This window comes from Balearica regulorum, chromosome 4 (assembly GCF_011004875.1).
Source record: "Balearica regulorum gibbericeps isolate bBalReg1 chromosome 4, bBalReg1.pri, whole genome shotgun sequence".
Classification (NCBI taxonomy): Eukaryota; Metazoa; Chordata; class Aves; order Gruiformes; family Gruidae; genus Balearica; species Balearica regulorum.
Window position 1 is genome coordinate 48,674,686 of NC_046187.1, and position 21,740 is coordinate 48,696,425.

The 21,740-nt window shown below is 35.9% G+C and overlaps 2 long non-coding RNA genes across 3 annotated transcripts in view; one reads left to right on the top strand and one right to left on the bottom strand.

The window, feature by feature from the left end:
* LOC142601751 (uncharacterized) overlaps positions 1–21,740 on the bottom strand; it is a 1,264,755-nt gene that overhangs the window by 1,199,318 nt on the left and 43,697 nt on the right. The gene's annotated exons all lie outside the window — the stretch shown is intronic.
* The window catches only part of LOC142601752 (uncharacterized), a 97,620-nt gene that overhangs the window by 19,623 nt on the left and 56,257 nt on the right, over positions 1–21,740 (top strand). The window contains exons 2-3 of one of the 2 annotated variants that reach the window (XR_012835352.1): positions 1,818–1,990; positions 14,413–15,441. This is a non-coding gene — a long non-coding RNA (uncharacterized LOC142601752). Of the gene's footprint in view, positions 1–1,817; positions 1,991–14,412; positions 15,442–21,740 lie in introns of those variants that run through there. The other variant, XR_012835351.1, reaches the window with a different exon arrangement.

Genomic DNA, 21,740 nt, shown 5'->3' on the forward strand with positions numbered 1-21,740 from the left:
TTGGTAGTTTATTTTTTAAATTTTATTTCTTGGATTTCAACATGCCTCTATTCTGTTTAGCACCTGAAATTTCTCTTTCTCTCATTTCATTTCATTTCATTTCATTTCATTTCATATTTTTTACATTTATAGCAGTTAAAGTAAGTGAAAAGAACCTGTCTCAGCAGTACCTCATATCAAGAAGCTCCAAGATCTTTCCAAACAGAACAGACTGTTAAAGAGAGAAAGAGAAATGCGCCTTTGAAAAGCATTGAGACATGCATTCTGGATCCCTTTGTTTTAGACAGAATTTCCCTTTACTTTCCAATAAGATAGCCTGGTTCAAGTACTAATATACATAATGATGTAAGGGACAAAAATGTGGCTACAGCTTCATGGACTTAACTTTTTCTACTTTGGCAAAGCCAAAGTGACTAGTGCCTATGTATGCATTATAAAAGAAACCACTACCTGAAAGAGGTGACAAACTGTGTATGATATATTTTCAAAAGCCTCATTCAGGCTTACAATACTATCAGTGCTGTCCAATATAGAGCAATCCCCACAGCTGCCACCTTGAACAAGTCTACAGGGGACCCAGGACAAATCTTAATTTCATTTTAACCATGAATAATGAAAGATTAAGGCCCTAAGACAGTAATGAACCACACTGGTGGCACATATTTCTTTAAAATATCTTTGATATTTTCTGGGAAAAATATTACTCCGATAATATTGCTGATGGCTTTCTTAGTGAATGTGGATTTAAATGTAGTATATCTTTTTCAATATACTATTTCATAGCATCTCCTCCTCTTCTTATTTCATTAACAAATTAGTTTCCAATTTCCTAATACTGTCAATTGTTTCATCTGTCCATATAAATCAAAATGTTTCCAGAAGTGGGCCCAAAGCAGAAAATTCAGAGACAGGATGATGATCTTAACTTGCCCCAGATTTGACAGGACTACACCAAAACCAATTTGCAGATGAAAGTGTAGCTCAAAAAGAGGCAATAGCTGTTCTGCCTAACAACTGAAGTGCACATAGACATGGAGAATAAAAAAAGTTCCACAGAAACCCAGATGGATTGACTGACTTGCTGTTGGTTAGCTAGTGTGGCAGTGGAAGAGCTGGGAACTCAATCCAGGCTCTTCTTAGCTTCTGTTCAGTGACTTAATCAGGAAACCATCTCCTGACCTATAACCTATAGCATATAATCAAACCAACACTAATTAGGACTTTTCATTACTCCTCTTATTCTATTTGTAATCCAGAGCCTTCCCTGTGTCTCCTGCTGCCGGGGATCACATGTGCAAGCCTTTGCTTCCTCCTAAATCATTCTGTTCACTATAAACCTGTTATACATTTACACTGTTTAGTCAGTTTCAGTGTCTGTTTCTTTCTGGATCTCAAGCTAGGCACTCTGTGTTTGACTCCTCGTGTTCTCCAGCCATCCATATTCAGTTCTTTATCCTACCAGATTCTGTTTCTTCCTTCCAGGCACATTTTTCTTGTCAGTCATTTTCTAGCCTTTAGATGTTTAAACAAATAGTTATGAGGATCTGGATGGGTCTGGAAGCCAGATAAGGCTTTGCATTTCAGCAGTAAAAAAACATACATGGGTCCATTAAATATCTAGTTTCTAGTGTAGAGATTTTGGTCTCTAGACTGGTTTCAAGCCAGCAAGATCTCACTTAGTACTTTTTTTGCTCTAACATGGCTTCCACCTGGTTTGCTTACCTTATTGCCAAACAGTAAGATCCGTGCACATCAGGCATGTATGGCATAACCACTGTTTATTTCTCCATCATGATTCTCACAATTTGCTCCTCTAGCATTGAATTTAAATGCATCCCACTAATGATGTGTCCACCTGGGAACCACATGCTTTGGCCTAGATGTCTTCAGCAGAAAGGGACAGCTGGCAAATGGCTATCTGCAAACAGGTCCTCCAGCGTCTCTGAAGAATCTTTCCCAGGAGAAGAGTGGGAACTGAGGTGAATTACAGGTGAATATCATTTCTGTAACTAACACTGTAGCTGCTGTTTTTCCTTTGGCCTTTCAAATCTTTTGTGCTCTTAGAACTTCTTGTCGTCTCAAATCTGAAGTGCATGCTGGTGAGGAAGTCTTGGCCAGAAAGTTTATTTAGGGTTCCCATGAGTAGTGCTTAGAGCAAATACATTCTTTGACTGGTTTGATTACAACTGGGACACATGCCTAACCACAGAAAGCAGCTGCTTTGATGACACTGTTGAATAAGCATCTCTTTCTAAATCTCATGTAAATATAACCGCAGACAAAGAAGAGAAGGATCATGGTCCATTAACTTTAGGCCATGTGAATAAATGTGAGCTAATAACTGAAGAAAAACATTTTGCATCTGATTTTGAGAAAACAAAACATAGATCTGTTGTGAAGACACCAGGCTGATGTGTTTATACTGTATTACCTGTTTCACTTGATCCACTACAGTTAAAAAAAAGAAAAAGCTTTAATCTGCACTAAGTCAGCAGTGATATTTCTGCAGTAAGTCAGCAGTGGTGTTTCTCACTCTCTACTCACTTTTAATATGTTTCTCCTGGTGCTGTCTTGGAAAGTTACTGACTGGTTTGGATGATTGCATGAATTTTGCTATTATTTTTCATCGCAGAATTTGAAATGGTATATTTGTCTTCGAGCATGTTATTTCTGCAGGTAAGTGAAAAAAAATACCATTTAAATGAAGATGTTAAATTCTGTCATGGAGAAAATAATGAGAACTATTAGTAGAAAATATAGCACAAATTTTTACTCTGTCAAGACATGATATAGATCTAAATCAGGCTATGTAAACTAGAAGCTGAAACTATTAAACTACAACCCAAACTCAGGGAAACAGAGTTTCTTCTGACTGCTCTTCAAGGTGCGACCATCATCCAGAGAGCAATTACTTTCCTATATGTGGTTTGCATGTGTGTGTTGAAATACACAGGAAAATTTTCTGCAGCATCACATCCATCCTCCATGCTCTAAGGAAAAACTATCCACTTGATAATGCTAACATTTAAATTTCACCTTTAAAAGTAGGAATGGACCTTTCCATTCTACTAGTGGAAGATTTAACTTCTGCCTTAAATTCATGAGTTCTATAATTGGCCTTTGCTACCAGGCATTCTTAAGATGGGTGTGAAATGATTTTCTTCTAAGGATCTCACAGAGGAACTGGGAAAAATGGGAAAGAAATCTGTAGCAATAGTAAGGTTGAGTCACAAGTGAAAATAAAAGTAACTTTTCATAATAGGATATCTCTTATTCATTAAAAGCTATTCTGAATCCACTGTTTCTGAAAGTATTAAATCAGCAGAAAAAATACCATTAGCAATGTAAAAATACCCTAACTTTTCTTCAGCTTTTTAAAATATATATTGTTAATGCCCTTGTTAAATGGTTACATATCAAATCAAAGATGTTTCTAAGTAATTTGATTTATAGAAAAAGGGAAAATAAGTATTGCAGAACAATCCTTCATCTTAATTGCACGTTCAGATACACTAACCAAATTTGAATGCCCAGTTAGAAACCTAATTATGTCTGACAGGTTTAAATAAGAGACCAAAATCTAAGACCATCTTGATTTAATATTAAAATGCTGTTGTCACTAAATTAAAGTATTTGTTTATAGCTTTCAGCTTCATTGATATTAAGAGTACAACTGATGAATAGAGCTTGTAAATGGGAAGATCCTGAAGAAAGCTTTTATGGAGGAAACTCAAGATGTGAACAAAATGCATATGTTTCTTTTTAAAGATTAATAGTTCAGTGTCTCCCCAGGTGTTGTTAGTAGTATTCAGGCCCTTAGTTATAAATTATTGACTTTGTAAGGCAGTTATCTTATTTGAAACTAGATTTCAGAAGCCATCTGCACAATTTCCATTAATTTGCACAGAAGAGAATCAGATCTTGAAACTCCCTTTAATTTTACATTGCTTTAGTGGCACCACTGCAGAATACCACTATATCATAACTAACAAACAAAAGAAATTAAGTGCTTGGTCTCAAATTTAAAAGATTTCCTCTAAAGATTCCTCTAAAAAGATTTACGCTAAAGAGGCTACTTTCCTATGTTTGCATAGCCTTGGCAATATCTTAAAACACATTCTGGCCAAAGATTAAACTGACAACCCTGTGTTAAAATGCATTTCTGACAAGGAAATACACAAGGTCACCAGTGATTTACTGGAACCTAATGCTACTTAAATGCATAAGTAACTATATTTGGACAAGCTGGTCTATACCAATCTCTGCATTTTATTCAAGCCAAAATATTTTATTTGGGCTTTGGAGCTTTGCTTTTTGGGTTTTGTGCTGGTTTTGGCTGGGATAGAATTAATTTTCTTCATAGTAGCTAGTATGAGGCTACGTTCTGGATTTGTGCTGAAAACAGTGCTGGTAACAGAAAGATATTTTTGTTACTGGTGAGCGGTGCTTACACAGAGCCAAGGCCTTTTCTACACCTCACACCATCACCCCAAAAGGAGTTGGGAGGGGACACAGCTGGGACAGCTGGCCCCAACTGACCAAAGGGATATTCCATACCATATGATGTCATGCTCAGCATATAAAGGTCGGGGAAGAAGGAAGAGAAGGACATTTGGAGTGGTGGTGTTTGTCTTCCCAAGTAACCGTTACGCATGATGGAGCCCTGCTTTCCTGGGGATGGCTGAACATCTGCCTGCCCATGGGAAGTCATGAATGAATTCCTTGTTTTGCTTTGCTTTCATGCATGGCTTTTCCTTTACCTATTAAACTGTCCTTATCTCAACCCACGAGTTTTCTCACTTTCACTCTTCTGATTCTCTCCCCCATCTTGATGGGGGGGAGTGAGTGAGCGGCTGCGTGGGGCTGAGCTGCTGGCTGGGGTTAAAATGCAACAGGTTTGATTTTTTGCTTTGTTTTGTTTTGCCAGATTCCACTCTGTCATTACAGGCTACTAGCGAGTTGGTTAGAGAAACAATACAATTACCTTCTCCACCTGCCTTATATTTAAACACTCAGGGTGTTGTCTGAACACATTAAATTTTTCCTTGATTTTATATATACTATTATTAATCATATACTGAAACTAAACAATTCTTAAAGAGGAAGTATTTATTTACTGTTAATGGTGGAGCCAGGATTATTGTTATTTGTTATCTTGTGTATTATATGAAAGACAACATTTAACTAATGAGCAGCTACATACATCACATAAATATATGTTCTGTCAGGAGTGTTAAGCTGAACAGAAGTCTAAGGAAAACAGTAAAGGAAATATCTCAACAGAAAATTATTACTTTGTGAAACAGAAATATGTGATGCTAATTGTTTATCTGAAAGTATGTAATACAGGTCTTAGACTCAACTTTGTCTGTTAGTAGTGTTGAACTTCTGTTTTTCCTAAGGTAAATGAGTAGAGCCTAATTTTTGTGGAACTGTGAAACTTGTGGAACCATATCTACTGCTTTCAGGTTTTATTCATCCAGACACACACAATGTTAAAGGAGGTCAAAGCATTACAGATGTTTCTGTAGCAGCCAGCTGAACTACCAGCCGTTTGAGACAAGATTGCAAGTTCATCTTTGCTTGTGTGTGTTTTTTCTTTTTATACTATGAGAAAGAACATGAAAGCTTTTGTATTCTAGATGAATTTTACTCTCTCACAGTGTCTTGAGAAGAAATTTTAATGTGTTTTCCACGTTTTAAACACAATTTCAATATTCAATATTTAAATGCTTTTGCCTTCTTCCCTTTAGTGTTGAATTGCTCCCCAACCCCCACTCCTCTTTCTGAAGTCATATACCATTTAAGCGGAGAGGTCTGTAGTATTTTAGGTCAAAGGGAATGCTGGTTTTCTGTATTAGCCAACTTCATTTAAGGCAATGAGACCCATAAATTACTAAGCATAATAATTTATGTGTAGCATTTTTACTTTCATTATACCAAAAGCAGTGTGAAACACCTGTGGTGCTGTATATCCTATAAACAAAGTGGTCCCTGCCTTCCTCTCCAAAAGGTAAAAAAGTTGATGACGAAAGCAATTGCTTTTCCCAAACATGCTAAACTGACAAATGAAAGGCAAAGATAGACTTGCCTGCACGATCTATGGATATTACATTCCCTTGGCTGAGAGCAGGGACCTAAATCCCAAGGAAATCTTACCATTGAAGGCTATAGGAAATAACATACTCTTTCCATGATTACACTACAAGGACATTTATATAAGAAGGCAGCATGAAACAGGAATTTGGCTGTGCACATGTGGTCATGCGATTGCCTGTACCTTGTGAAACTGGGTGTGGATATCCATTTCACTCTTGTTACCTTAAAGGATGGTGCCCATTCTATTTCCTCCTGACCCTTCCAAACAGCAAGTAGAGTTGAGGAAAGAAAGGGCCATGCAGGACATTTTTTTCCTAGAACTCCCACGTTTTTGAGAAGCTGTACTGAGAGCTTGAACTCACTGTAGCACATCCTAATGCACTGAACATCACAGGCTGCAGTCTCAACCCTTCTGTCCGACAATAATGCACCTTTGACCAACAGTAAAGGATGTGCAACAGACTATAGCATGTTTATTCCCATCCCCAATGGGATGCCTGACACAAGGAAACTACACTGCACTTCCCATACCTAAGTGAGTATGCCCTCTTAATATGTACAAAGTGAACTAGCAATATTGTTAGTGAACTAGCAAACAATAAATTGAATCATTTATTATTTACTGAGTAGTTATTCCTTGAGCTAGTGTCAATCACCTTCAGAGAATTTATAGGAAAAAAAGGTTGCAGTTTCAGGAACTGTGACACTGATTTCTCCCAAGTAGAAAAAAGTAGTATGGGATCTAGGAACTGACAGCCTTGTTGTATTTCTTCACCCTATCTAGATACAACATGAGGAAATGTATGAAGAGAATAATCCCATGTTGATTGTAAGAGGTCTTGTGCTACTGTTGGAGTTTCTGCAATTAAATAAATATGTGAAGTTTTTTTAAAAGACAAAGGCAGTAGCCCTGTATCATTCATCTCTTTTTTTCTATCTATTTGGGTAACCTTTTGTTTTAATGGCAATGTATAAAACTGTAAAGAGGAAAATCTTTATTATGTGTTATTGTAGTTTTATGCTCCAAATCCTTGGTAAAAAGTCCTCGCTCATACAGTATTTTGCTGGCTGTTAATCACTTTGAGGAGAGGAAAAGTAGACTTTTGGAGAATATTCCAATTTTAAGACCGGGGGGGCGGGGGCGGAACCAAAACACAGGGCAAAATGGCAGTACCTGGGCTTCAAACAAGGGCTACAGATGTTATTTGCAATTACATCAGCTTCCCTAACTTCACTCTAAGAACAAATCAAGTCTGTGGGTTACTTCTTAGCAATTCTTAATAATGTATTATTAGCACATACACTGCACAATAACACCAAAGCTCCAAAACCAGGACATTGATTTAGAAACAAACATAAAATTTTAAAGGATGACCATAAATCACAGTATTATTGTGCACCAGTGATTTGTCCTCATACCCCCTCTTCCAGAGCCAATTCAGCTCAAGAGCACCTGAACAAACCACAGACACTGACTTCCTCTGATTCTGTATTTTATATCACCCCACTTACACAGTGCCATTGAAAATTACATTGTTTAATTTAGTCTTCTAAATCAAGCCTTTTGGTTCATTGTTATTTTTTCACCACCTGCCAGTCCTGTAAATGGCTCTTTTGTGTGCTCAACCTACACGACTGTTCTGCATATAACATACACATCATAAGCAGAGTTATGTTAGAAAGGTTATATACTTTACCACAGTCTTATAAGAAAAGTGAGGTTTACAAATGTAATTTTAGAACTGCATCAGCCATATAGAAAAATTCATGCCTTTATCCCATGGATAAAATGTTGATTAAGTAAAAGAGGAATATCTGCTCAGAGAATAACTATATTTTCCATACATAGTGCTCACTGAAGAAATGGTTGTAAACCTTGTATTTAAGTGCTCCTACAAACAAACATGATCCCATGGGTGAATTTCTGGGAAGGCAGTGGTGCTCTTAAAATATGAGATCGGTCAACAGAAAATTGTGGCTGTGAGTAAAAGTTGAAAGCCACAAGGCAACAACCAGAAGCAAGGAAATGTATGCTGGCAAATCTGTGTGCATACAGTTACAGATTTTTGGATGTGCATACTAGTTATGTGACTATTCAGAAAATATCTTTTTGTAAATACTCAAGGCGCTTACACCCTTTGTCTTTCTTATGAGTTATTTATCAAAGGTAGGAATAAAGAAGTGAATACAGTCATACATACTCTTATGGCAATCGGTCTGTCATTCATAAACCTGGTAAAGATCAGTACGCACACACTTAACTTTGAGGACCTGCTTAGCTTAAGCAAGTTAGGCTAGCACACTTGCAAATCATACCAAGTATCAGTCGTCTTGATTTTTAAACCATTCTGATTTCATACAAGCTTGATGGCAATGATGGTTAATTCTACCCTTTTCCACCACTAAACCTGTTCAACTGTGTCAAATCTCAAATGGTATCTTGCAACAAGCTACCCTAAAGTTTCTGCAATTTTGTTTATCATTGCAAAAATCTTGACATTTCCAATATTTAACCTGTATTACCTTCCATCTTGAAAATGTACAGAACACAGAGGATGAACCATTATCACAGATGTCTTTAAAACAGTTTTCAGGTGTGGTAAACTAACAGTATTTCTAGAAGTTGTTCTGCTACTACATTGCCATTTCAAATGGATGATTTTTTCTTTTTCTAGTGTCTACCTGTAGTCTACAAATTGACTTCTTTTTTTTTAACTCTATCCATCTGTTATTATCTGTTGTTTTTCTTAGTAAAACTGATTTTTTTTTTTTTTTCCTTTCTTATAAAGTAGGGAAACAGCCTCTTGGTAAAATTGCCAGACTTAATTAAGGAAGTCTGGAAAAGAAGGGGGAACTATATTATTCTAAGAAGTACCACAGGAGTTTCTGGAAAGGAGGAAAGAGAGTCTGCATTGGAGTAATAGCATATGATGAAACAAGAATGAAACACTTAAAAAAGTGTTAATTCTGCTTCTGTGTGTATCTATCTGGGTGGGTTTGTCTGTCTGTCTCTCTGAGGGAGTTTTGCCTGAACTAGCAAACTTGACTGTTGCAGTTTTAACTAGGAGTCTGTAAAAAAATCAGTGTATGTTTTATATCTATATGACAGTGAACTGTACCCTCATGCAGTGCTTCTCATGAATGTTGGAAAATCTCCAAAATTTACCTGCAAAACAATGTAGATTTTGTTATACTAAAATGCTCTTGGAGGCAGAAATTTAAATTTAGTATAAAATATTGAAACACCCAAAATAAATGATCATTTAGAAAGATTCTGTAACTCTATTAAACTCTACAGCATACAATACTGCTCCAACCCAAAACGAATTAACTTCATGTTGGTCAAGGAAAACATTTGGTTTCAGGATAATTAAAATTTTAAAGATTTTACATGGCAGTTTCTTCAACTGTTGAAGAACCAGCTGAAAATAGAAACCAGACAGTGGGAAACATTTTCTACTTTCATTTCGGGGGTAGATTGCTCCTGGACATAATCTGTGACAGGCCCTGGGTTGTGTGATATACTCTGGATAGCTGAGAGAGGGGTGCGTGACAATACTAAATGATTCAGAAGAGAATTCACAAAAGCCAATTGTGCGTTACTGCAGAAAGTCCTTACATACAACCCTGACTGACTAGATAACAAAATATCAGACAAAACACAATATAGATAGACGCAAAGTAATGCATATAGGTTAAAACAATCTCAGCTTTAAATATACAGTTCTGTGATATGACTTGCTGGGAAACGAAGACCTGGGATTATAACAGGTGATTCCATGAAAACATTAGGCAACTGCTCAGAAGCAGACGATAAAGGAAATAGGATGCCAGGTATTATTAGGAAAGGAATAGAAAACAAACTGTAGTCTGCCATTGTGCATTCACACCTTGTGCAGTTCAAGAAAACTGGAAAAATTTGGAGAAAATCAAGGGTGATTCAAAGTTGGGAAAGAACTCCATGCAAAGAGCAACTGAAATGTAGGACTTTTCAGTGCTGGAGACAACTGAGGAAAGGGATGTGAATAGCATCAGTATGGTGAATTGGTAAAGTTTGTTCACTGTCTCTTACAGCAAAATCAGCAATTAGCAGGCTCAAAAAATCAAAATAGGTACTTTTCCATACTTCATGTACCTAAACTCCAGAACTCCTCCCCACAAGACACATGTAGATGCTAAATGTCTGATTTTCTTTCCTTTAACTATGAAGTACGACTAAATGCAAAGACACTGCCTCTACCTTGGAGAGTTTCTGAAACATGATTAGAGATTCAGGGAGAGCATTATGAGATTTGACTCCTCAAAGCCTCAAATCACTCCTCTGATTCTGCTTACATATTTTCAGTAAAGATTCAGATTCAGAATTTACCATTGTTGTTGACAATATATTGGAATAAATGGCCAGTTTTGGTCTGGTCTGATCTGATCTATCTGCTTTATGTCGATTCGAAGTGAAATAAATAATGGTGCATTCAATTTTGATTCAACTCAGAAATTTCAAAGGTATCCTGTTAAACTTGCTTTTGTGCAAAATGTCGAATGTAGTTCAGGTAGAAACATGTAAATTTATATTTAAATTATGTGATATACCATCAGCTGTCTAATTACATTTGTTGCAAGAGTTTCAGAGTTCCTAGTGTAAAGCTGTGGAATATGAAAATAAAATTTGTGCCAACGTAACTATGTGCTTATGAAGTCTCTGACTGAAAAGACAAGCCTTTTAAAGCCAGGTGAGTTAGAAAATATCGTTAGTGGTGCAGTTTTACGTTAACTGGTCCATCTCCCTAATGACACACTATTAGAGTTTCTGTAAAATGAGAAACACAGAATGAGACAAAGCTGCAGGAAAAGAAATACCATCAGATACAAGCATTGAGTTTTCTTATTGTGAAAGGCAAAATGTCTTAAGGTAGTCATAATAAACTTGATTTTTGAGCTTGTTCCTCAGGATTATATTGACACTTTAAAGACACAGTTTGTAGGTTAGTTCTCCCTCCACAGGGAATGTATATACTGCTACAACCTTTACATTCAAAGAATAAAGATATAGTAGGGAATGAAAGGACAATGCAGGGTTATGGCAAAGCCTTTGATGGCTGAATTTGGTCTGTCTTAAGCATTTGGGGTGTCTCTCTATTTTAGGCAAATGCAGGATATGTAAGATAAATATCAGTGTTATGAGACTAGATATGAAAAAATTGTTTAAATCATTCCAATTTCACACTTTAGGAGCTGAATTGCACACACTGCATTCTTTATTTCTGTGGAACAGATGGAATTATGGTACTCACTCTGGAAAATATCAGTGCCTATCCGGGACCACTATGTCCCAGGAAACCTTTCACCTTTTGCAAAGGCCATGAGGATAGAGTTCAATTGCTGAGCCGCTACTTCTCCACTTCCTTTCACGTATTCATAGCACATTATTAACCTTTGTGCTGCTTCTCTGTTGCTTGTTCGGCTTCCAAATTCTGAAGAGGATGCTGCATACGAAATATCCTTAGACCTTTGATATACCCTTCTAGTCTGACACTACAAATAAAGATAAAGGGGGCTTTTTGCACTTCTGTGTATCTAGCTACAAAATACAAACTTGCCCTTGAACAACTCATTCAGCCAGCTGGAATTCTACTTAGTACGTGACCGAGCATACAGGGTCCTTGTTGACATTAGCCACCACTGAACACATGTTGCAGGAGTCATACTTCCTCAGTCTGATCCATGAGCCATGCTTGAATCTCCTCTTCTATATCATGAAGCCCTTTATGTTTTTTTTCCAAAGAAGGCAGAATTCTAAAATCCCATTAAATGCAGGAATCATTCTGCTTCCTTGCAGGAAAAGATAATAGGCAAAGCACAGGTAAAGTCTAGAACTTAGCCAAGTCATAACTTTGAGTGTTTCAGAAGTATAAAATGAGATATCTGCTAGCCTAACCTGTACATAGGCTACTTGGGTGAACACGAATCATTAGATTTCTAACATAGATAAAGAAAGTCTGTCTCTTTTGCTCTTCTTTAACTATGGAGTCTAGACAATTAGCTTACACTAGACACCTATTCTCTGATGGCCATGGGATCTTCATTAATGTTGTATTAAAAGTCTTTGTCACAGGCTTTTTGACATAGATGTGTGGGTTAAGCTATCCTTACAATACACAATTCAACTTTCAAATTAAGTGAGAATAAAAGAGTTCTACTTGACTGTGAGAACGGGCTGTTTTTTAAATTATATACCTAACATCATCACATGCATTACTCGTAACTTCAAAGAAAGAACTATGTTGTACTATTCATAGAGCATAGGCAGTGAAGCATAAAACTACAGTACCATCCAGCAAGCTACTGTGTAACATTTTATGATCCAAGACATCCAGTTCAATTGCTTTTCAGCTGTGTGACTCACTCAAAAGATCTCATCTGTACTATGGCAGATTTTTGATGCTGTTGTAAGATACATAGAACCTCCTATAATATTACTGACTTTTAAAAGGAAATTATTATGGTTAAATGTAAGGAAGGACATTATTAACTTTTGGGCTTCATAAGTGTATGCATTTTGCATAGTCTCACATCCGCACTGTACTCTGAGCTGTGATACATCCAGCAAATTCATCAACACAGAAGCTGTTGGCTGCTATTACACATGCTTTTTACTACATTTTTACTACATCATATAATCTTTTAAGAAATATAAACCCAAAAGTAAGGCACACACTTATGAAAGAAACTAAATAGTTTTTTATAGGAATTATATTTCTTCATTAAATTAAAATATTTAGTGACATTTCAGCTTTTTTAATATCTGTATGCTATCCCAAGAAGTTAATCTTCACAATATTAATATTAAAATAGAGTCATTCTGCAATGTTTACATTATATGACATAGCTATATTATACCATTAACATTTTATACTAACTCTCTGACAATTGAAAATATTAATTTTTATTGGTTGCTGTGCTCTCTGTCTCAGAACTCTTGCAAGCTCTTGCAAGCATCTCAGAACCTATGGCGTGCTCTGCCACATGTTTCATTACTTTCAGGGCTTATTTGCAGAAAGTCTCAAAGAATGCCACACACCAAAATTGGCAGTGAAGTTTTGTGAGTTTTCTACCCAGGAAAGCAACAATATAACGAAACAATATAAAATATACAAAAACCTTCACAGCTAGTTTGCCCCATCCATACTGGGATGCACTCAGAAACAGCTGTGTAAAGCAAAGAACATGCTGTACATCTATGGGGTTGTTAGATCTGCTTTGGTTAAAAGTTCGTTGGAAAGGATACAGAGTCATGATTTTCTGTACTTTGAAAGCATTATGGCATTATCAAAAAAGGATATGATCATCACAACATAGCACAACTCATGTATGCCAGCTTTGGTTATCACTTTTTATTGTGAACCATTTGGAATAGTTTCTGCCTCAGACAATGCAGTACACCTTCATCACGCAAAACCAGTCCTACATACCTACAATGTGTACTAACCTACAATGATACTTTTAATAAATACAAGGAAAATTACCAAAAAGTAATTTCTATTGGAGTCCAGGGTACAATATTGTGATCCTTATTTTCAATATCACAGAATATGATGTATTCTGGGGACAATGACATGTAGTAAAAGATAGGATATGGGTTCTTCAGGCCCATATGGAGAATGACAGACAGCCACTTGCAGGAAAAGAGCCATACCATTAACAGGGAATATAAGTAATATAAGTAATGCTTCAGAAGCCACTGTCTGAATGACTTTATAATACATACAATTTAATAGGCAATATGATGAACTATTAGAACTTAATATCTTTATGCCAGGATTTTCAGGTATATTATGATGATTTACTCTCACATAGGTTTGGATGCAATATAAAATTAACTCTGTCAATGCTTAGATGGGCAATCAGTATGATACCCTTGACAAATGAACCCACCAGGTAGACACACGGAAGATGTAAATGTATCAAGCAATTCCAAAAAGCCTTTGTTGCTCCCATTTATATAAAAGAACTGAAAGAAACATCCCTCTCTGCATTAGCATACTTATTTTTTCCAGTTCAACATAATGGCGTATTCAGTCCATTACATGATTACCTATCTAGACAATTCTATAAATGTGTACTATTTGTAAGATAGAAAATAATAGTTATCCATTCCACCATAAGATTTACTTTATAGTTCTTTCACCTTGATATATGAGGCTATTCTTCCATTTCGTGCAGACTACAACAGTGCTAATGACAGCATGACTTCATAATGCTATTATAAAAATATGTGTCTGTACAGTGACTTTGGTCTTTTTTCTCTCTCTCCAGGGATAACTTCACAGGCATATATGGAGACATCCACAAATAGCAGATTATCAATATGATAGCCATTTAATTGCTGCCCTTCAAAAACAAGGAATCATCAATTTCTCAAAAAGATATTGAAAATATCCAGAAGCTATTAAAAAGGGAAGTCTTGTAGAGGTAACCTAATATGTGTTTGTTTACCTGGAGACAGGTCAATAATACAGATGATAATATAGATGAAAAAATGGCTGTGCTTTAGGGAAAAGCCGTGTAGAATGTGGCCAAAAATTTGAGTGGTATATATTTTGCACTAAGCTTGGGATGACTAAAGCCAGATTGGTGCAATCAAAAAAAAAAAACCAAACAAACAAAACCAACCAAACAAAAAAACCCAACAACAACTTAAATTCAGAAGCAGCACAGATTCGATCACAAAATGCATCAGCTGAGGCAGTAACTCCTGTGACTAAGACGATCCAGCTCAGCTGTCTGTAAGTTTCCAATATGGGTATTCTGACATTGGACTGGGTCTTTTGGGTTAAAGCTGGGGCTCTTCAGCCTCCACAGACTCAGGAGCAGGAAAAATATATGCCATATCTGTTGTGCTCCCTCTTAGGAAACTGTGAAAAAAATTCCACCCTCTTTTATTACAATGTGCTCCCACTGACATGTTGAGGACAGGGCTCTAAGTAGCAGCTCAGAACTGTTGTTGTTACCAAAATATCAAATGTGGAGTTCATTACAGCAACGAAACTAAACCATTCCATTTCAATACAGAAGAGAAAATATAGCTATGGAAATACATTCTTTTAAAACAATTTGGTTCTGAGCTGAGACTTTATCTGGCAAGTTTCAGCCTAAAGCTCATTTTTACAGTGTGGTTATAGACCCTTGGAAATGGAAATGCTGACATATCCTTGGCTATAACAGCTCTAACAGGAGCTTCTACAATAGCCTGTAAAATCTACTATCCTAACTAAAGTTCCTGTTTATTTCTTTATGCTATAAGCTATGACTGTTGTTTATGACTGAAATAGATGCAACTTCTGAAGTATACTATACTGACAAGGTAAAGTAGGTGAACTTCAAAGTATTATTCACAACACAATATTTATACACTCAGCACATTAAGTACTCTTAATATTTCAGCCTATTTAAGACTCTTTAAACATAGATGTGTCTGTTCCTTCTCTTAATGAAACTTTTTCATGAAGCATTGAGTCTGTAAGCCTATAAGAACATGTGTAAAGATTAGGAAGATCCAGTCCTGACCATGCACACACACATTCATGATGCTAACTTTATGTAAACAGTCATCTTTCAAGTACTTTCATTTTTCATAAGTCTTTCACCACTCAAATGCACTTAGGTGCTTTTGCTGTGAGGGTGGTAAAAAGTAAGATGGAAAAAGGATGAAGAAGGGCAGGAATTTAATGGATATATCTACTCCATGTGAAAGACAAAGACATACAGATAGTTTCACTTGGTTTTGGTTTTAACTGTAAAAATGCAGAAGATAAGGCTCATCACAGAAACAATCCTACTTGACTGGAATGGTAAAAACATCTGTAGGTATAAAGCCTTCCTTCTTTTCACTAACGGTATCAAATTTAGGACAAAATTAGATTTGAAATATCTATATTTATCTTCTTTTTAATTAATAATATGTAAGAAAATTTACATTCATCTGATTGCACATTAGATTTTATATATCTATATATGCCTGACATACCATGGAATGTCTGTCCTGAATCAAGGGCAGAAATAAAATTTTACAGAATTAATTTGAGCAAATGTATCTATATACAGAGAGAGAGAGCTTATACCAAATGCATGTGTACCAATCATACAGATTGGTACATATATTTTACAATTATAGTATTTCAGTTCTATATTTAGTTTGAAACCTATTCCTATGACATCAAAGACAATTTTTTTAATTATTACTTTCAAGTTGGAAATTATTTTGGTTAATTATTTTAATTTCAACACTAAGACCTTCTTATTTAAAGTAAACAAACACACACAATCTATTCTTCCATCTCCATTTGTCTGAAGTAGACAGTGATGGAAAAGAGAGCCAGTATAGAAAATGATTGATAGGTAAGTCAGCTGTGATTCAACCATACAATCTATAAATATTTCAATTAAATCTTTCCCTAAGAAAGAATTTAACCAAAATGAAGAACTGGGGCTAGATATGTTTTCTCTACAGAGCACTCAGAGTGTGTCAAAAGAGCATAGGGTTGTGCCACCAATTGGTACCCAGGCCAGTTTTTTGAGGAAGGCATCGTGTATACTGGGAGTTGTACAGCCGCCTTAGCAAGGCAGTCTTTTAGCAAAGCAAGCAGGGTCATGCAGCTTGCAAAACTGGTATTGCTGGGCCACTTGCTGCTGGAATCAGAATCATCTCATTCAGAACAGCAATTCAGGTCACACAGCGCAGAACTCTACTGTACCATGTAGCAGTCCTCATGCTTGAGCAGGCCTGGCTGGGTTTAAATGCACTCTGCTCTCCATATTGCAAAAAATCTGCTATTTGCATCAGGTCTGTCTTCTGTGTCTTGATTTTTAAGTAGTTTTACACGGCAATAAAGAATGTTTCATGAAATGCAAAAGTAAGAAAGAATTAAAGGCAAAATCTAGTCCTTGGCTTTCTATTTTATTTACCAATTACTATCTTTCCAAGTTATTAATGAACACCAACAGATAAATCTATGAACACACACACACACATAATCACACAAGCTTATTAAAAGAATGCAACTTGTGAAAAAGCATAATCAATTTTAGGTCACTTTTGACAGCAATTCTCTAAGTAATGTTAAATAAGAATGGCTTTGGAATGCAATTCAAATGGATGGTCTATGTATTCAAAAACTTTTGAACAGTTGCAAGCTTCTATAATTTTTTACTGTGTTCCAGTGTGAATATGTCACATGCCTTTCATACTAATATTTTATACAGTCCAAACTTTGAAAAATTAGTACTATTTTTGCTTCACTTTGAACACTTCAAAAGTCAGAAAAATGTCAAATGTCATTTAAAGTGTAAAAATAAATCCCAGATCAAGGTGTAATTATTGTAGTTCAATGATTCATTTTAATGGAGTGAGAATTTCACTTCATGTTTCTTTAAAAGGTACAGGTTAGCATTCTCAAAATCACTGGTAGGCTTTGAAATGCTGACTTATTCGTTATCAATATTTCTGAAGAATCTGAAGTACGTTAGCACACACTTTAAGAAAAGCATTATTAATATAACATTGTTTGTGTTAATTTCTTTTAATTACCAGTCCACAGTTCTGTATGTGTCCTTATCAAAACTCCAATATTTAAAAATTTTCAAAACTTTAGCAGCTCACCAAAAGAAATACAAAATTATTTTTCTTCTGGAAAATTCAAACAAGGTTTTGCATCAAATTTAATGGAAAGTTTCAATCACATATTCAAATTTATGTTTAACAGGGCTGTGCTCAAAGAAGATGAGAAATTGTTTTGAAGTTTTAAATGAAATACCTAACAAAGACAACTAGTGAAAAATATAGTTCAAAACCATCTGTGCATGGCAGTCTCTGCTTTTACTTCATAAAAGTGAGATGCATATCATAACTGAGTAGTGCAAATGTATTTTGGCATTTGAAGATCTGGGACAAGATCCTCAGCTTGTATAAATCAGACTAGTTCCATTGCTATCATAGAACTCATACTGATTTACAGTATCTAATATTCTGGCACAAAACATTTTGTAGTTATGGAAATTTACAATGGTTTTGTAGAAGTGTTGGAAAAAGGAAATATTATCTCATTGAAAGAAAAATTCCTTATATCTGCCCCAGCCAAGATTTCATATGACAGCCAAAATCAAGCCTCAGAAAGTTCAGTGAAATTATGTTCTCATGAGACAGAAACTCCCTCATTTTAACCTTATAAAATGTAGTACATAAATATCTTTACTTTTGTCAAATTCTGTTTCAATCTCAAATACAAAGTATTTATAGCTTTATGTATAACTGTATTTAAAGTCACACATAGATTTTTCTCTCTTGTTTTGTCATCTTCTTTTTCTGTGTATATGCAAAATATGAGAAATTTTTCTAGGTGTATATTTTTAGGAACAGAGGTCTGCACAGCAAAAGTGAAGCTCTAGTCATCTGCTTCCAGAACCTGCTGTATCAGGCATGCCTCCGCTGACAGATCTCCAACAGGTATGTGTCAGAAGAACAGTAGTGAAGGCTTAGCTGTAATACTTAAAACTTATTACTTAACTTACTCTTAAAACAGGTGATTGATACTAAAATTTAGTTCCCTGGAGCTAGAAGAAATAGTGTTTCCTGCCTTACAAAAAACCCAGAAGTTCTTGAAATAACATAAAATAACAGACCTAACAAAGGCAGGGTTAAAAAAGCTTATCTGGGACCCAAGGCGGCATATACGCTTAGAAACAAATAGGGGTAAGTTGATTGTGAGAGAAAGAGCAAGTGTGCGGTAGTGTAAGAGCTTACTTGAAGATGACCTCATGCCCGACAACACAAGATAAGTAGAAAAATCCCATGGATCAGGACACAAAGCATGAGCTGTGGAAGAAAGATCTTGAATCATCCCAGAAATCTGTCCCCGAAAGATCAAATGGAAAGAGGAAACGCAAGCAAGGAAACATTTTCCATGACTCTCAGTTTTAGTCTAGGTCTAGGTCTGTATCCATTAATGATTTACCCCACATTCACTCCTACTGAATTCAACAGTACACTATTGAGAGGGGGATGCTGCACTTCAAAGCAAGTCTGTTGAGCCGCTCTGTTCATCTTACATTGAAGGTTATTTCTTTCGACCATCACCAAAGCATTTCAAATTTTTTTTACTTCTTCCCAAAAGTAAGTTAACAGAAACAATAGCTGAGCAGAGCCCTGTGTGTCACTTAGAAGAAACTCAGGTTATAGCAGAAAATCCAAAAACTGGATGTGATGTTTGGCTCTAAATTCCCAACATATCAGTGCAAGCAAAATTGGCCACTGCAGACAGGACACACAACGTGTTTCCTGACAGGCAGAAATTGGTTTTGTTTATCTCCTGCTGCCCGGAGCTATCTGAAATAATGATCTCAAAAAGTAAACCACATAGATGAGTTTTCAAAAATGTACTCAAACATCACATTTAAACTGGACATGCCAAATTCATCACAAGTATAATCAATAAAAATGAAGTACTGTCACAGCAAAGCCAGCCTAACTACTATGGCAGAGGGCTCTGAGACTGGGCTTGATGGTAAATTTCTGTCCAGTCATATTACCTAATGACAGGAACACCTTAATGCTGGCTGTTTTGTCACCCAGGTGAGACTTCCAGAGAGGAAACCTGGCTGGATTGTGAATACCAAAGTTCATACAAGGGAGGACTTGCTTGCCACTCTCCATATAACCTCAGCCCTTTCATATTCCTTTACAGTGATGACACGTGATCAACAGCAGTCAGACAAATTTGTCGAGGTTCCTCTCTAGAAGCATCCAGTTGTAATGGGACTGGTGAAAGTTAGGCGGAGTCATGGAAGGCAAGATGGAAGAGGAAGTAGGCACCATATGCTTTATTTCATCGTGAAATCCTTTGTCCCATATTAAAAGAAATCCATGAAATATAAGGAAAACAAATAACTCATATGATTTTAATATATGAGACTGAAATACAGGAAATCCTATGTTATAGAGTATGTCTAGAAAATATACTAAGAACAACACAGACACTGCATGCTGCATCTTGAGGTCATCATGTTTAAATATTATTTTTTCAATTGCCCACCTGAGGTGTGATATATTCATAACAGTAATACTGCCACCAATCTCAGTATTGCTGAAGTTTGTAATAAGTACCTTTGGTCACTGCAACACAGTGAATTTCTTCTGTTTCATTTAGCTGTGAATATGTCAGTCCAAGTAGCTAATCAGAGAACTCATGATTCCAGATTGGCTTAATGAAAGATAACAGGTGACATCCACTTAAGGAAAGGCTGGATGGTTTAAAGAAATTCTATTAGCTTAGGATCTGGCACTCGGATGAAATTAATCCACAATCACTCAGTAAATCAGTCATTCAAGGGATATTTCACTTCCTGGCTTGTCAGAAATGAGCATGCCAGGAGGAAAGGTAAAAGTACATGGAATGGGTTAGTGTCTCTCTGAGGTCTGTACATGATGCTCTAACTCTTCACTTTGCCTAATATTTGTAATTACAGGAGAAACCCAAGGATATCCCTTGGCTATTATTACAGATTAAAAAATGACTTTGTTATTTGGTTGATGCACCCTTTCAGTTCAGATTTAGTTTTCTAACTGAAAAAAATTGTTGTATAGGGTTTCCAAAGGAGTTTAAATGCAACTAATCAAACATGGTTTACTAGAATGGGAATTTGAGATTGGGGTTTGCTATTTTACTCAAAACAGCATACATTAAAGGTTAACATCAAGTCTTCATTTCTATTTAATGCATTCACATGAAATATTGTCCAATACAGTCAGCTGGACCAATACTCTCAAAGAAATTTGTAGACAGATATTTCTCATGATAGGGGTTTTTGTGTAATTAGTAGGTTCAGAATAAAAGAATGGAGTAAGTTTTGTTATCAGTTATTATATTTGCAGTATAATTGGGTTTTAACTGGGTTTTTTGGTAGATGTCTGTGATTTTTCCAAGAAACTAAATTCTGTCTGCAATTTTTGAAAATTGCAGAAGAGCAACAAATGCATAGTCTCTAAATTAACATCATCATCTTTTTTTGGATGGGGGTTATAAAGTAACTCTTTTGTGTTTAGTATGCCACTGGTCAGTGTTAAGTTGTCACATCTAATTTTTTTATTTAACACATGTTTTCTCATGCTAATGGATCCATTTCAATAATAGTCTAGTTATGAAAATTTGTGCACCCTAAGTTCTCAGGTAAATCTCACAATAAGTGTTGTATCATCTTGGTAAGAAATTGAGTTCTGGCTCTAGCAGAGTTATGTTACAATTCAACAAATCAAAATTCATTTAATATATAATTAGTTTAATTATTAGCCTATTTTATGCTACTTGATATCCTCATGACATTGATATGCCTCTCACGTCAGAAGCCTTCACAAGTACATTCCTGCAAAATGTAAATATAACTAAGATGATAGACTCATAAAAATTAGACTTAAAATATACATATTTACTACTTAACATTTCTTCTACAACGGAGAAATTGCCCATATGGGCTATTTTGAGCTGTTTTGAATAGCTGCTATTCCTATTTCATATATGTATAATTATACAATATGAAAATGAGACCTCATGACAAACATTGTCTGTCCAGTAATTAATTTCACCTAGCGGCAA